Genomic DNA, 16,597 nt, shown 5'->3' on the forward strand with positions numbered 1-16,597 from the left:
CGAATTGGATGCGTTTTTAACTGCATTTAATTCACATAACAGGTGAATGTGACCGGCTCTCAGTGGAGCCGGTTCACACATGTCCTGGGCGGCCATGGTGTGATTTTGAAAATGGTTCTGTGTATTTTTGGGTCTGGTTTACCCCTGAATCTCCCCTGAACTGGTGAACAGAAATGCACCGGACTACGAACTGCAAACCACAGCCGGACATTTGTGAACTCAGCCTTATGCCCCGTACACACGGTCGGACTTTGTTCGGACATTCCGACAACAAAATCCATGGATTTTTTCCTACGGATGTTGGCTCAAACTTGCATACACATGGTCACACAAAGTTGTCGTAAAATCTGATCGTTCTAAACGCGGTGACGTAAAACACGTACGTCGGGACTATAAACGGGGCAGTGGCCAATAGCTTTCATCTCTTTATTTATTCTGAGCATGCGTGGCACTTTGTGCATTGGATTTGTGTACACACGATCGGAAATTCCGACAACGGATTTTGTTGTCGGAAAATTTTATATCCTGCTCTCAAACTTTGTGTGTCGGAAAATCCGATGGAAAATGTGTGATGGAGCCCACACACGGTCGGAATTTCCGACAACAAGGTCCTATCACACATTTTCCGTCGGAAAATCCGACCGTGTGTATGGGGCATTACACTGTTGATTAGCGGAAGGAAGAGAACTCTCACATTGTTGGTCAGTAAGAGGAAGAATGCCTCTTACATTGGTTGTCATTGGGAGGAAGAAGAGTGAGAGGGAGAATACTCTATTCATTTGGTAGTGAGTAAAAGGTAGTACCTACCCTTATTACATTGGTTGTCAGGGGAGGAAGAATGTCCTGTTACATTTGCGAAGCATAAAAAATGGCAAAGTTCCACAAAGGTCAGGAATACTGTCAGATGTGAGGTAACAGGTTTAATTGAAAGGTAGTATCCAAGATGTTTGCTTTTTTTATAGGCCCCCCTTCTTCAGGTTTTCAGAGTAAAAGGTATTCTGACTGGAGCTGTTGCTTAAAGCAGAAACTGTGGTTACTATCACCTTGGGGCAGTGTGTGCCCTGGGAAGTGGTGTTTGGTGTATGCACCAATCATTTTGGTACTACAGCAACCACATAGAAAACTTACTTGAAAGTTGTCCACTCTAAAGTCACCTCAGTAAGCATTAGGACACTTCTTGGGGCTCTTAAAGAAAAGTTTAAAATGTATCTAAAGCCAACACATTTATCTTAATTTTAGACAGAGCAAGGAGTTAATATCCCTGTCATTTTTGATTTAAACTCTCTCTTTTTTTTCTTTCTATTTTTTTTTTGCTGCCTGTGTTTCCATTAGGAAGATACATCCCCTTTGTTGTACTCGTGACTACCATCACTGGGTCTGAAAGTGAGGGAACAGCCAAAATTTTGAGTTGGCACTAGAAAAGGAATAGAGGGGAAATCTTCCAGTGGGGACACCTGTTACAGTGACAACTGTCTCAGAGTAAACATTGGAGAGATTTCCTCTCACTTAGGGTCGGTTCACACATGGGCAACACGACTTTAGCGCGACTTTGTACCGCGACTTCAACGCGGCTTCAGCGCGACTTTAGCGCGACTTCAGCGCGACTTCGGCAAATTACGAGGCGACTTGAAGTCGCCTCCATGGCAGGCGACTTCGCCTGTGGCCAATCACCTCTCTGGGAGGGAGGGGGGAGGGAGGGGTTTTCTCTGCAAAGTCGCTTGAGAGATCCGACTTGCAGGCGACTTACATTGAGTTGAATGGGTACAAGTCGCCTACAAGTCGGATAGAAGTAGTACAGGAACCTTTTTTGAAGTCGGAGCGACTTCAGTAGTGTCAGTTAAGACGGTTCAATTCACTACAATTGTAATCTAAATGCAAAGCGACTTGGGGCGACTTGGGGCGACTTGAGGGCGTACAAGTCGGATCCCAAGTCGCCCCAGTGTGAACCGAGCCTTACAGTTCTTTATACAGCACAAGTAGTGAAATCTCAACAATGAGGCACAGATGGGAAAAAAAATTCACCATTCCCTGCTGTACCCAAAATGAAAAGTACTTTAAAGTGGTATTAAACAGTAGGTGACTGCATTGTTTCTTTTTTAGGCTTTTTTCTCTCCGTTTTAACCTGGTGATCTAGCCAGTAACACACCTCCTCTATTAGGCTCCATGCACACTGGGGCTTAAAAAAAGTCTGTTCCCTTGGCAGAAAAAACTTTCATATAGAACATTTTTTGTACAGAGTTTAGAAGAGTTTTACGTTTTTCCTGCCAAAAAGCTCCAATCAGAAACGCAAACCAGGTTTTTTTTTATCCTGCCTATAAACATTGAGCTCAAAATATGCCTGTAATCATCCTAATGTACATGGACACATAGGATAACATCGAGTTGCTTCTACAGGCAGAACACAAAACACAAAAAAGGAAGACAACCCTTAGGCTGGGTTCACATATATGCAAATTAGATGTGTTTTTAACTGCATACAATTCACATAACAGGCGAATGTGACCAGCCAGGCTCACACATGCATGAGGCTTTTATTTTATTTTATTTTTTTTTTTAAGTTCTATTGGCAGATAGCATGTCTAATTTTATTTGTTTTCTTTTTTTAATGCACAATAAAAAAAATTGTGTAGAATAATACTTGGCTATGTGTTTTACTTCAAATGACAGTTTGGGAGTAGGCAGTTACATTTAAAAAAATACAATGTAAAATTAACAAGGAACACCAACATGGTTGTATCTTTGATCTTAAAAACTACGGGATAATGATGTTGTGGTAGCTTGCCCAAATTAAAAAAAAAAGCATAATAATATTATTCTTGATATCACTAGAAAAAAAAAAGCCTTTGAAAATTTGTTTGCAATAACTCCATCAGTATCACCAGCAAAGCAGCTTCATTATTATATCATTAAAGAGGAAGAGAATTGTGCGCTGCATTTCGAGATTTCATAATTTACCACGTCACGAATGTTAATTCTCCATTACGATCGCTAGTTTACAAGACCGACCGTGTACACGCTCGGAAAATCCTACAACAGACATTTGTCCACGGAAAATTTTAAAACCTGCTATCCAACATTTGTCCGTGGAAAATCCGACAACAATTGTCCGATGGAGTATACACACAGTCGAATTTTCCGCCAATAGCCTGTCATCACACATTTCCCGTTGGAAAATCCGATCGTGTGTACGAGGCTTAACTTCCCAAGGTTACTCTTGATAATTAATAGTTAATTGATAGTTAATAATATTAACTCTTAACATTGCAGCCTCTTAACATTGTAGCCCCCTATGCTATTACCAGAGCACTACCAAGCAGCAGGCAGAATCGAACAATTACCAGAACTTAGGTGAGACTCAAGAAAGCTGAACTATTGATCAGGCTCATGCTGATTACAGTCTAGCAGCTTTAAGCTTAAATAGATACTCCTGCTTAGGGCAGGATGAGTACATATAGTTCAGCCTTAATCCGCAATGCAACTTCATGAAAAGCTTTCTGCCTTTATAATGATTTGGTTAAAGTGTGATTACTGTGAGAGTGTGACTTAGTTGTTGATTTTCCACTTCATGCCATAGAGATTCCATTGCATGCTCTTGGCAGAATGTTGTTTACCTTTACATGAAAATGATGGTATGCTTGGCAGGTGTTTTCAACCTGTAGAGCTGGTTTGTATCTAGGTTCATGAAAAGGTATAATTTTTTTTTACTTAGAACTTCAGAAGAATTTGTGTTATCTCTAAACAAGAAACTTACTAGTGTTTCTTTCACCTGCAGACGCTGCCTACCCCCTCTGACATCCCTGGAGTCCATGCATGACAGCTGTTTGAGCTGGCCAGCTGCGCTGCTCTTCACCATCTTCACAGTTTTGCAGCCCTTTGCTTTCCCATATGTAAGTGTGCTTTTATAGTTTTAATAAATTATATATGCTTGTATTTATTTATTGGGTATGGAAGTGATCAGGACATTGGTATGAGATATGGCCGTGATCAGGATGCTGGTATGGCGGCGATCAGGTTGCTGGTATAGCAGTGATCAGGACGCTTGTATGGGTAATGGTGGTGATCAGGATTCTGGTATGGGGTATGTTGGTGATCAGGACGCTGGTATGGCCTATGAGGTCATCGGGACACTGGTATGGGGTATGACAGTGATCAGGATGCTAATATGGCGTATGGCGGTGATCAGAGCACTGGTATGGTGTATAGCATGATCAGGGCACTAGTATGGCGTATGGCAGTGATCAGGGCACTAGTAATAGCATATGGCGGTAATCAGGGCACTGTTATGGCGTATGGTGGTGATCAGGATGCTGGTATGGCAAATGGCAGTGATCATGGTACTGGTATGGGGTATGGCGGTGATCAGGACACTGTTATGGCGGTGATCAGGACGCTGTTATGACGGTGATCAGGGCGCTGTTATAGCGGTGATCAGGACATTGATACGGTGTATTGTGGTGTTTTTGTGGGACAGGTGATGGAGCTGGCTGCATTGTTTATTATGACTACACTGGGGCAGTGATCAAGGACACTGGAGCAGGCTGGCACTGCCGTTTTCTATGGAATTTATGATAACTTGCTTGTTCTCGGGTGAGTCCTTATCAGAGAAGTATGGCCAAACCTTCTTAAGACAATAATGTCGGGATTCAGCCAGATGCCACCGAGAGCCAGACCAGCAACTTTTACCCTTCTCCTGCCAGTGAGTGGAGGGGTGGAGGAGCAGAGCAGAGAGCGGTGACTAAGAGTCACCGCTCTCTGCCTCATGATCCCTCAGTTCTTGGGCTTAGAGTCGGCAGTGGACAGCTGCATCGTAGGACCAATGCTGCAGCAGGTAGGTACAGGGGCGGATCCAGAGTCTAGTCTCGGGAGGGGCACTGCCATTTTTTTGGGGGGAAATTTATCGAGGAAATGGCTGGTGTTGGCGCTTCAATCATCCCAGCCCCATGGTTGTTATTTCTATGAATATATTGTAATATAAAATGTAATGGTTCAACTCACCATAATGCCGAATCAGTGGGAGCCCTGAGCGTGCCACTTGCCACCGTCGCCTGGCACACATTGCGGATTATCACTTGCCACGTCACCTGCCACATGTTGCAGATTGTCACTTGCCTGCCACCAGATGCGGATTGTCACCTGCCACATGTTGCAGATTGTCACTTGCCATGTCACCTGCCACACGTTGCAGATTGTCACTTGCCATGTTACTGGCCACACATTGCGGATTGTCACTTGCCACGTCACCTGCCACCAGATGCAGATTGTCACTTGCCACGTCACCTGCCACACATTGCAGATTGTCACTTGCCTGCCACCAGATGCAGATTGTCACCTGTCACATGTTGCAGATTGTCACTTGCCACGTCACCTGCCACCAGATGTGGATTGTCACTTGCCACGTCACCTGCCACACCTTGCACATTGTCACTTGCCACGTCACCTGCCACACATTGCAGATTGTCACATCACCTGCCACCAGATGCAGATTGTCACTTGCCACACATTGAGGATTGTCACTTGCCACGTCACCTGACACCTTGCAGATTGTCACATAGCTGCTAAAGTGGTGTTTTGCTTGCCTCCTTTCAGATCAGGCAGCAGAGAGATAATGTAATCTCTCTGCTGCCCACACTGCCTGTACATTGAGGGCAGAAGTTACTGCAGGGATGCGGGGCAGTGAGAGATGATGTCATCTCTCTGCTCCCCTGCACGCTGGCTCGCTGATTGGCCAGCCGCCCCCACTCACACCACCTAGCCTGCTCTCACCCGCCCAAGCCGCCCGGTCCTCCCGCGGAGCCGCCCGCTCCTGCATCCGCTCGGGGAGCCGCCCGCTCCCTCATCCGCTCAGGGAGCCGCCCGCTCCCGCATCCGCCCACTCCCTCACCCGCTCGGGGAGCCGCCCGATCCCTCATCCCGCCCGGCCCGCAACAAATTTTTTGGGGGTAGCAATTGCCCCGTTGCCCCCCCCCTTGGATCCGCCCCTGGGTAGGTAAGTATGTATGTATGTTTTTTTTAACATTCAGAAACTTCTTAAGTTGAGCTGCATTCTGGTGTACAGGTTGTTAACCTGGTTTGTGTGTCTCTCTCTCTGCAGCACAGACAGCAGATTGACATCAAAAACACTTTGTTACAGGCTTGCAAACTCTAGAGAAAAGAGGATAGCAGGGTGTTCAATGTGTCCCCACTCAGTTTGGGGTCCTTAGGCCTTATTATCATCATTTTACTCACTTGTTCTGGGCAGTGGCGGCTGGTGAAGTTTTAGGATGGGGGGTGCCAGACCCCGCCCTTCCTTTTTGGCCCTTCCCGCTTGGTGAAATGGGTGTGGTTTCAGCGAAATAGTGGGCGTGGCTATAAGATGGCGTGGTTGGCGTCTGAGATGAACGAGAGATGGAGGGAGAGGGAGAGAGGGATGGAGGGACAGCAGGCCCAGATCCTACACAACAATAGAAATGTGTATTCCAGAAAGTTTAACAATCAGCAGATAAAGATATTCCAAACACCTGGTGTTAGCACTTCAATCATCCCGGCACCATGGTTGTTATGGTGTCAGGATGATTGAAGCACATTATTTCTATTATTACATTGTAATATAAAATGAAATCATTCAACTCACCATAATGCAGAATCAGTGGGAGCCCCGAGTGTGTCACTAGCCACGTTGCCTGCCACCAGATGCCATCAGGTGCCCCCCAGCGGAGTCCATCCTTACATGCAACCTGTGTCCCATCAAATGCAGCCTGTGTCACATGAAATGCAGCCTGTGTCACATGAAATGCAGCCTGTGTCACAAAAAAAGGAAGCCTGTGTCATATAAAATGCAGCCTGTGTCCCACCAAATGCAGCCAGCCTGTGTCCCACTAAATGAAGCCTGTGTCCCACTAAATGAAGCCTGTGTCCCACTAAATGAAGCCTGTGTCCCACTAAATGCAGCCAGCCTGTGTCCCACTAAATGCAGCCCGTGTCCCACTAAATGCAGCCAGCTTGTGTCCCACTAAATGCAGCCAGACTGTGTCCCAATAAATGCAGCCTGTGTCACATAAAATGCAGCTTGTGTCACATAAAATGCAGCCTGTGTCCCACCAAATGCAGCCAGCCTGTGTCCCACTAGATGAAGCCTGTATCCCACTAAATGCAGCCTTTGTCCCACTAAATGCAGCCTGTGTCCCACTAAATGCAGCCTGTGTCACATAAAATGCAGCCTGTGTCCCACCAAATGCAGCCAGGCTGTGTCCTACTAAATGCAGCCTGCGTCCCACTAAATGCAGCCAGCCTGTGTCCCACTAAATGCAGCCTTTGTCTCACGAAATCTAGCCTGTGTCACATAAAATGCAGCTTGTGTCACATAAAATGCAGCCTGTGTCCCACCAAATGCAGCCAGCCTGTGTCCCACTTAATGCAGCCTTTGTCCTACTAAATTCAGCCTGTGTCCCACTAAATGCAGCCTGTGTCCCACAAAATGCAGCCAGCCTGTGTCCCTTTAAATGCAGCCTGTGTCCCACTAAATGCAGCCAGCCTGTGTCCCTTTAAATGCAGCCTGTGTCCCACTAAATGCAGCCAGCCTGTGTCCCACTAAATGCAGCCAGCCTGTGTCCCACTAAATGCAGCCTGTGACCCACTAAATGCAGCCAGCCTGTGTTCCACTAAATGCAGCCAGCCTGTGTCCCACTAAATGCGGTCTGTGTCCCATAAAATGCAGCCTGTGTCCCACCAAATGCAGCCAGCCTGTGTCCCACTAAATGCAGCCAGCCTGTGTCCCACTAAATGCAGCCTGTGACCCACTAAATGCAGCCAGCCTGTGTCCCACTAAATGCAGCCTGTGTCCCACTAAATGCAGCCTGTGTCCCATAAAATGCAGCCTGTGTCACATAAGATGCAGCCTGTGTCACATAAGATGCAGCCTGTGTCCCACCAAATGCAGCCAGCCTGTGTCCCACTAAATGCAGCGTGTGTCACATAAAATGCAGCCTGTGTCTCACTAAATGCAGCCTGTGTCCCACTAAATGCAGCCAGCCTGTGTCTCACTAAATGCAGCCTGTGTCCTATCAAACCCCCCTCCCCCCCGTTCTCTGTGGGAGCACACACAGCGGTACTTACCTTGCTGTTGTCCTCTCCTGCGGTGTCTTTTTCCACAGCGGCGATAGAGGAGTCCGCTCCAGCTGCTCCTACTTCCGGTTTTCTCTGTCCCAGGCGCAATGGGACAGAGAAAACAGGAAGTGACATCAAACTCAGATGTCAATCAAACCGCCCGGCCATAGTAATAGATACTACGAGCGCAGAGCGGAGGCTACTCGGCGCTTCGGAAAGCGCCGCAAGGCAGGATAAACGCCCGCAAATGAAGTGCCGCGTCTGCAATCTCCTGATTGCATAGACGTGGCACTTCCCATAAGTGCACTGTGTCCAGCGTTGCACTGTGTCCGGTGTCCGAACACAGTGCACTTAAGGACCTTTTTTTGTATTTTTTTTTTAAAGGGCCAGTTTTAAAATTTTCTTTTTTTTTTTTTTCACATTTGTTTTTTTTTGGACTGCCTGGAAGGGGAGCGGCGCCCATGCGCCCCCTATGGATGGGCCGCCACTGGTTCTGGGTGGCTTTTCTGCGTTAAGACACTCTCCCTGGCAAAAATCATATTTTTTTGCTTGTTCTAAATTTCTATATCGTTTCAGGCTCTCCGCCCATTAGCTGTTGTCCTCTCTGTTTTTAGTCTTTACTAAATTGTAATATGAACTTGTCTGCACAAGAGCAAAAAAAGATTTATATTCATATCATGTGCTTCTGCCAAAACATCTCCACCCTTTATATACAGTATATACCACAAAGGCTTATTATAACTTCAACATCCTACTTTGTTTGTATCTGCTGTATCTTGCTGCTAACGCTACCACCTTGTTTTCAGTCACTGTTTTTACTGACTTTTACTCTCATCTAGATTCTACCAGCCACTATGGAGTTATTGCCCTGATATTTCCTTGTCAGCCTTTTGTCATTAGAGCTCAATCCAGTGATGATAGATCCAGGGACATTGCCTTGAGCAGTAGGATTACAAGACAGCATCAAACCTTAACATTTGCATATTTTATTTCCCTTTCTTCACCTGTGGATATTCAGTAAAGGAACTGTAGGGGCATTGGGAGAGGTGCTGGAAATACTGAGAGGAGTCCCAAGACTTAGTTCAGGAAATATGAAATGATCTACTTTCTTTTGTTTGGTGGTCTGCACAGTTCAAAAATAGATTGGCATACAAAGCAAACCACATAGTGCCTCCAATAGGACATTATAGCAGTAGTTTTTACCAAAAAAACCCATCACACATCCTTAAAATGTTAGTGCACCTTTTCAGAAAAAATGAAAAGGTGAGCTAACACCCTACATCCTTTTTACCCCCCTTGTGGGAGGTGCAGTGTGGCGCAGCAGCAGTAATTACACAGATTGCGGTACAGAAAACAGAACTTATATTAATGTAGAATCCAGTAATTCACAACAAACCTGGTGGGAAGGCATCTGACCGGGAACACTCATGGCAAGCACCAGCAATGTGTAGCAGCGTAGGTCTCAGATGTGCCAACAGTGTCTGTCTTGAGGAGCGGAATGCGGCCTGGCTGGTCTAGACCCAAATGGGGAGGTCTTCAGGTAGGATGGCTTGTCCCTATTCTTTTTCTACTCATATGAAACCTCTCCATGTCCCTAATCACTCTCCCTGTCAGATGGGTGACCTGTCCTTACATTACACATATGCAAAATGCCCTCCAAGCCTGGGAGCCAGGGCCTTAAATAGGTACTAGAGTCTATGTGCTAGAGTCACATGGGGTGGGAGCATCCAATCTGATAACTTCCCTTGTGACCCAGGAAACCATAGAGGAACCATGCTCCTCTTGACTTCCTCTCCCCCTGACCTTCCACTAAATGGTGTTGTCCTCCCAGGGTACTCGCAGATTGCAGGGTTGCTCAAGGTCAGGCAGGATCTCAACCATAAAGGTATGGTACCTCCCAAAGCATGCCCAGGGAGCGATAATCGCTGTCATTTGGTAACAGCTGGGATACACTGGCACAAAAGATTAGCTTACCCCATACTGACATAGGGTAAACCCTTTTTGCAGCATCACCAGCAGTCCAGTATTCACAGTCCTCCCCCTATAAATAGGTACCTGCGCTCTTCTTCAAAGAAAGTGGTACATCACTATGCCTTGGTCAAATTCTGAATGACTGCTGCACCGTCCCATGATGGTGTACACAGGTCACTCCTTCTTTAACTGTGTCTTCTGGCCAAAACCCAACCAGCAAGGTCAACACATCTTCCACAGGCAAGGTACAGACACACCTATAATGTGGAGAAACTCTGCCGTCCTGATTACTCACATTCATCATAATTTTGACACATTTTTGGAACCATTGGCATTAATACAGCGATCAGTGTGATTAAAAATGCATTGATTACGGTAAAAATATCATTGGCAGTGAAGGGGTTAACACTAGGGGGCTGTGAAGGGGTTAACTATGTTCCCTGGGAGGTGATTCTAACTGAAGGGGGAGGGACTAACTACAGGAAGTGACAGATCCTGGTTCCTAGCTAATAGGAACACACGATCTGTCACTCCTGTCAAAACAGAACAGGGAAGTGTGTGTTTACACACACACTTGTCCCTGTTCTGTGTCTAATGGTCACGAACGCTCGTGGCTGGTGGTCATCGCGACCGTCGGCCACGAGCATCGGCACCCCGCTGTGCAGCGGGCACACGTGTGCGCCTCCTACCTGGGACTCGCGAGATCACGTACAGTAACATGATTTCGCGCAGGGGAGCCAGCCTGCCGCAGTAAAACTGCGGTGGCTGGTCCGGAAGCGATTAATCAGTACAGTATTCGCCTGAAAATACAATATTATATACAAATACAATACATTACATTACTTCCGATTTTTTATTCTGTCGTATGAGAATTTTCATAACTTTAGTAACCTATTTAATTTCAATGCGACTAGCAAGCGATAAAAAAGTCGGACGATCTGTTGTCCTATTTTCGGATCGTGTGTACGGGGCTTTAGGGTCTGTTCACACCATCACACAGTGCTCTGCAGTGCACACATTTTGATTTTGGATATAGTCAACATTCAAAATGATCTGGGTGCAATGCATTCCAATGCATGAAAAACAGGTGCTGTTTACATTTAATGCGTCAGAGTGCAATGCACAGGACAGTTAGTTGCAGCACACTTGTGTTGTAAAGGGAGGTGGGGCGGCTGAGCTGGGCCAGCACAGAGAGTAATTAAAGCGGTTGTATACCCGCACTGAAATTTTCAATTTTTTTTTTATTATAACAAAAAAACCTGTAAGGCAAAGGCATAATGAGCTAATATGCACTGCATTATGAAATACTCACCTTAGAACGAGGCCTCGGCATCTGATCCCGGTCCACGCTGAGGGAGCTGACATGTTTCCCCTGTGTTTCTTCTGGGTTCGCGACTGCGGCGATGTGAGTAGCCGGAGCGGTGATGAGTAAGCATTTAAAGCGGGGGTCCACCTATCTATTGTTTTTTTTTTTTTTGGAGTTCATTCACAAACTTTTCTTCTCATGATTATCTACTCACATGTTCTGTGTAATAAGTCTGCCTGTGTCCGATTTCGTTGTAAAGAATAACTTATAAAATTCACTGAAGGCGGTTTCCATCTTCATTGTGGGCATTTGAAGCCCACAAGCATGTATTTCCTGGATGCGGTGAATGCTGTGCTCCCAGCATTCACCGAGATGTTGTGATGACGCTGTTGCACAATGCATGCTGGGAAGCCTGATACTAGCTCCCAGGGGACTGTGGGAGGTCTGGGAGAGGCTAGAAACACGCCTACTCCCATGGGAGGAAAACCAGGAAGTCCTAAGAAGATTAGAAAAAAAAAGGTAATTACGGCAATTTAAATTTTTTTACACAGCATGTCAGCATCTAGGCAAGGAAGAGAATGCATAGAGATAATGTTCAAAATTTGGGTGGAACCCCGCTTTAAGTTACTTGATTTTCTCTGTTTTCCTGCAATTTTTAGGTTGATTACATGGTCTCTTTAACATTTTGATATGAATATTTCTATGAAATTGATTTCTTTCTCATGTATAAATATCTAAAAACAGTAATATATATATTTTTCTTTTATTGAGATCAATCCGTTGGCAGTAAGAAGCCCTGAATATTTTTCTGGCAAACTTCTGATTTTCGGATTTCAACCTGGTGTGAAGTTTCTTCTTTGTGTGCTCTTTAGATGTGCACCTGAGGCTGTGCTCTTCCTGCTGATACAGATCTCCAATCACTTCCCACCTGTACAGCTGCTGTGAAATGTATGTGAGATTGTGCTGAAAACACTGCTCATTTGCATTGGAGAATGACGTTTCGCTTTTAACCAATTCATCACTGAATCCTACTGAACACAGAAACCTGGTACTAGCTGGGACAATGAAGCATCAAATATGTCTTACTAATCTTTACATGCATGGGTAGTGATCTGACATTTTTTTCAAGGTGTCGTAATTTTAGGGCCCATTTGCATCTTTGCGGTGCACTTGGCAAACACACTCAGTGTACTCTATCTATATAGGGGCAACCGAACGTTGTCATAATGGGAGTTATTCACTAAGCCCTTGTTGCACTGCTGCGGCTTCAAGATTTTGATTCCGACATCCCTGCGCAACTTCACCACAGCTTGCATACAACTTCTTTAACAGAAGACATTGCAAGTCGTGTTTAAGTTGTACCAAAAGTAGTGCAGGAACCATTTTCTAAGTCATAGCGACTTGAGTCACACCGATTAGAACGGTTACATTGTCATTAATGGGGCGCGACTTGCCATGTGACTTTGAACTCTCAAGTTGCATGACAAGTCACGGCATTGTGAACCAGGGCTAAAGCTCCATGGTGCAAAATATTGTGCAGCTCTGCATAGAAACCAATCAGCTTTCAGGTTTTAGCATAGGTTCATATTGGAGCGATTTGACGTGTCAAATCGCATGCCAAATCAGCAGCAATTGCCAGCAATGGCACCGTCCGAATCGGTGTGACTTCGCATGTGCGGCACCGCACAGATTCCCAAAAGTATTTTCTGTACTAATTTTGGCGACTTCAGGGTGCGATTTCCATAGACATCTGTGCAGCAACCCACACAGATGTCTCTGAAACCGCCCCCAAAATCGGTACTGACATGCGGGAATAAATCTATTTCATTCCCGCTGTCAGTGTGAACCTGGGGCTTATTGTCAAAACTTAATTGAACAAGCTGAAGTTAGAAGCTGATTGGCTACCATGCACAGCTGCACCAGATTCTGAGTGCTCCCGTTTTAGTAAATCTCCCCCAATAGTTCAGGAATTGTGTTAGAGCTACAGAACACCTCCACATCTACATAATATCAGGAGAAGGGGTTTTGAAGTCTTCAAAGATAGCTAGAAAAAAATGTAACTGATAGGAGTGAAGCACAGGTAGAAAACAAATGAAATTATCAGCTCACTAGAATCACTAGGATCCACAGGTATTTTTGTTTTTAAAAAATGCTTTCAATGGTATATTTAACAGACAAAGGAAGAAAATGTTAATTTGTTAGGGTTTACATACACCTTAATTCTCTCTAAATACACTCAAGCTTTTGTTATAGTCTAGAAATAATAATATAATGTCCTTTACAATTCATGAAGAGAAGAGTGTTATAAATTAAACTTCAGAGGTTAAACCAACCTTGTTCAGTCATGTAGTTTAAAGTGGTTCAAAAGTTAGAAGGTTTTTTTAATCTTAATGCATTCTATGCATTAGGATAAAATACCTTCGGTGTGCAGCAGCCCCTCTCAGCCCCCCCAATACTTACCTGAGCCCCATCTCAATACATCAATGTTACATAAGTGTCTCGGCTGTTCAGGACTCTCCCTCCTCATTGGCTGAGACAGCAGTAGGGCACCATTGGTACAACACCTTGCCCAGTCCATCCCTGCTATTATGCTATCATCAACATGGAGTTCAAATGGTTTAGGGTGGTCAGCATACGCAAGCACCAGGGCATTGCTTAGACTCCTCTTCAGTTGGCGAAACGCCTGCTCACACTGGACTGTCCACTGGTGCTGAATAGATTCTTGAGGCTTCCTGGGCCCTTTACTTGGCTTTGGTGCATCAGTAGCTTCTGCTCCCTCACTCTTTAACAACTCATTAGGAGGTTGGACTATTTTAGCAAACCCCTTGACAAATCTTCAGTAGTAGGAGCTGAATCCCAAGAATAACCTTAGCTTAAGAAAAAAAGAATAACCTTATCTCAGTGATGTTGTTCGGCTTAGGCCAAGAAGTAACAGCTTCTAACTTCTTTGGATCGATGGCTTCTCCCTCTGCAGAGACAATATCTCCCAGATAGGTGACTGAGGGTTGGTAGAATTGCAATTTCTCCAGTGACAATTTTAACCCCTCTTCATGGAGTCTCTGCAGTACCTTTTCCAGTCGCTCTTCATGTTCCTCAAGAGTCCTCCCAAAGATAATTATCTAATCGAGGTACACTAGCACCTTAATCATGTTCATTTTACCCTTCCATTTGCCATAAGAAGATCACAGGGGCTCCTGACAGTCCTAGGAGCATTATATTGAATTTAAAAAAACCCTAACGAAGTGATGAAAGCCGTCTTCTCTCTATCTTCTCTATCTATCGTGCATTGGCATCTGATAGTACCCACTTTTTAAATTTAGCATGCTGAACTACTTCGCCCCTGACAGACCCTGTAAGGCATCCTCTATCCTTAGAGTAGTAAACTGGTCAGGGAGAGTTCCTCTGTTAAGTGTCAGATAGTTGATGCACAGCCTCAAAGTCCTGTTCTTCTTCAGAACCACTACTATAGGGGAGGCATAAAGACTTTGTCCTCGTATGATGCCTGCTCGCTTCAGCTCTGCCAGTTGCTCACAAAGATCTTCTAGGTTATTCAGTGGGATGCTCCGAGTCCTCCCCCTGAAAGGTTTATCTTCTTGAAGTCGAATTTGGTGTTGGGCGCTCTTGGTGCAGCGTACATCTTAGTCCTTTTTGGAGAACTGCCACTTCAGAAACCATCTTTTGACTGTTTCTTTCCATTCTGTTGATAACTAGGAGTCTTGAAGATAGAACTTGTCTTCTGGTGTCTCGACCAAGGCCCCCACCCCCACTAAACCAGATGTTGCTACTGGCATTGCTGTGTTTACCTGCCCAAGCAAAATCCAAGGCTTTAGCCTGACTGGTCAGTATTATTTCAGACACTGACAGGAATCTTCCCATTATTTCACTGCACTTCCTCAGGAATTAGCTCCACCCCAGTGTCCTCTGCTAGGGAATCGGCTTCAAGGACAAAAAAGGGCCCAGGCTTGTCCCAGGTTAACTTAATAGTGGCTTGCAAGCAAGCTAATTCCCCAGGTTGCAGCACTTTTGCATGAAAGCCAAGTCTCCAAAGCCTCATACCCATTCCGATGGGGCTTTCTGTTCTTGTAGGACTTGTTGCTAGGCCTGATGTAAAAAAAGGGTGAATTTCTTTAGTAGGAGGATTGAACCAGGAGAGGGGATGTTTGTGCTAGGAGAGGGGGTGGGGGATTAGTGCTGGGGGGGATTTGGGTAGAGAGGAAGATTTTGTGCTGGGAAGGGTCATTTAGAGGGGGTTGTGCTAGGAGTAGGGATTTGTGGGAATTTGTCGGAATTTTCCCTAGCAGGGGGATTGTATTAGGGTACCATTATAAAGTAATTTTTAGTGTACCAAAAAGAACAAGCATTTTGTGTGCTGCAGCACACAGACGTTCAGCAGGAACCAGCCCAATTTTGATCCATGTAGAGACAGGCTAGTTATACTCAAGTCAATCAATCGAGCGACTTGTGTACAACCAGTCTGTTGTTTTTTTCCCAAATGACCAGTACTGCTGGCTATAGCCAACAACACTGATCTTTGAATTCTGATAGTAGAGCAAAAGCTGAAAAATCCTGAAGACTTTATTTTATCATAAATGTCAGAAGGACAAGCAAGTATAAAATTAATGCTGTAATGGGTGCCCTTCATCGGGACTTGAAATTGTTGATAAGAATCTGGATGGTCTTGGGCTTAAATGGGTTAGAATTTTATTTTTATTTTTTTTTCAAGAACAGGTGCCAGATTCTCACCCAAATTTTAACTCTTATGTAGTGGTACACCTGAAAGAGCCACTGACATATGGTGATGAAAAGTGATAAAAGCAAAGTGACTACACCTCTCCTGATAACAGCAACAAAGATGATGATAATGGCCAAGGTTCTTTTCCTGATTGTGCAAAGGCTGTCAGCACACACACAATAGCGACTCCATGCACCCTGACCCAGTAACCAGTCTAGGGGATGTCTTTTTAGGTTTTAGTGCTGATAAAACTTGTAAATTGGAAGGGGTATAGGGCATGGGATACTTCAATAAGTAAAAGTTCCAAAGAGGAGGACACTAAGTTCAATATTCTGTCAATAGCATTTGATCCCTGAGACTAGAAGGAATGACCAAATCAAGGACACTGTAAAGACAGTATCCTGTAAAGCTACACTTGCCTTTATATCTTCAAAAGCACCAACATCACCTAGATCAGTGGTTCCCAACCTTTCTAGTGTCGTGACCCCTTGATAAAATTTCCCAAG

General features: G+C 44.9%; 1 protein-coding gene across 1 annotated transcript in view; it reads left to right on the forward strand.

The window, feature by feature from the left end:
- RASGRP1 (RAS guanyl releasing protein 1) overlaps nt 1-16,597 on the forward strand; it is a 306,655-nt gene that overhangs the window by 181,448 nt on the left and 108,610 nt on the right. The window contains exon 2 of the mRNA XM_073609577.1: nt 3,773-3,887. The gene's annotated coding sequence lies outside the window, so the exon portion shown is untranslated. The remainder of the gene's footprint in view (nt 1-3,772; nt 3,888-16,597) is intronic.

This window comes from Aquarana catesbeiana, linkage group LG13, assembly GCF_042186555.1.
Source record: "Aquarana catesbeiana isolate 2022-GZ linkage group LG13, ASM4218655v1, whole genome shotgun sequence".
Taxonomy (NCBI): domain Eukaryota; kingdom Metazoa; phylum Chordata; class Amphibia; order Anura; family Ranidae; genus Aquarana; species Aquarana catesbeiana.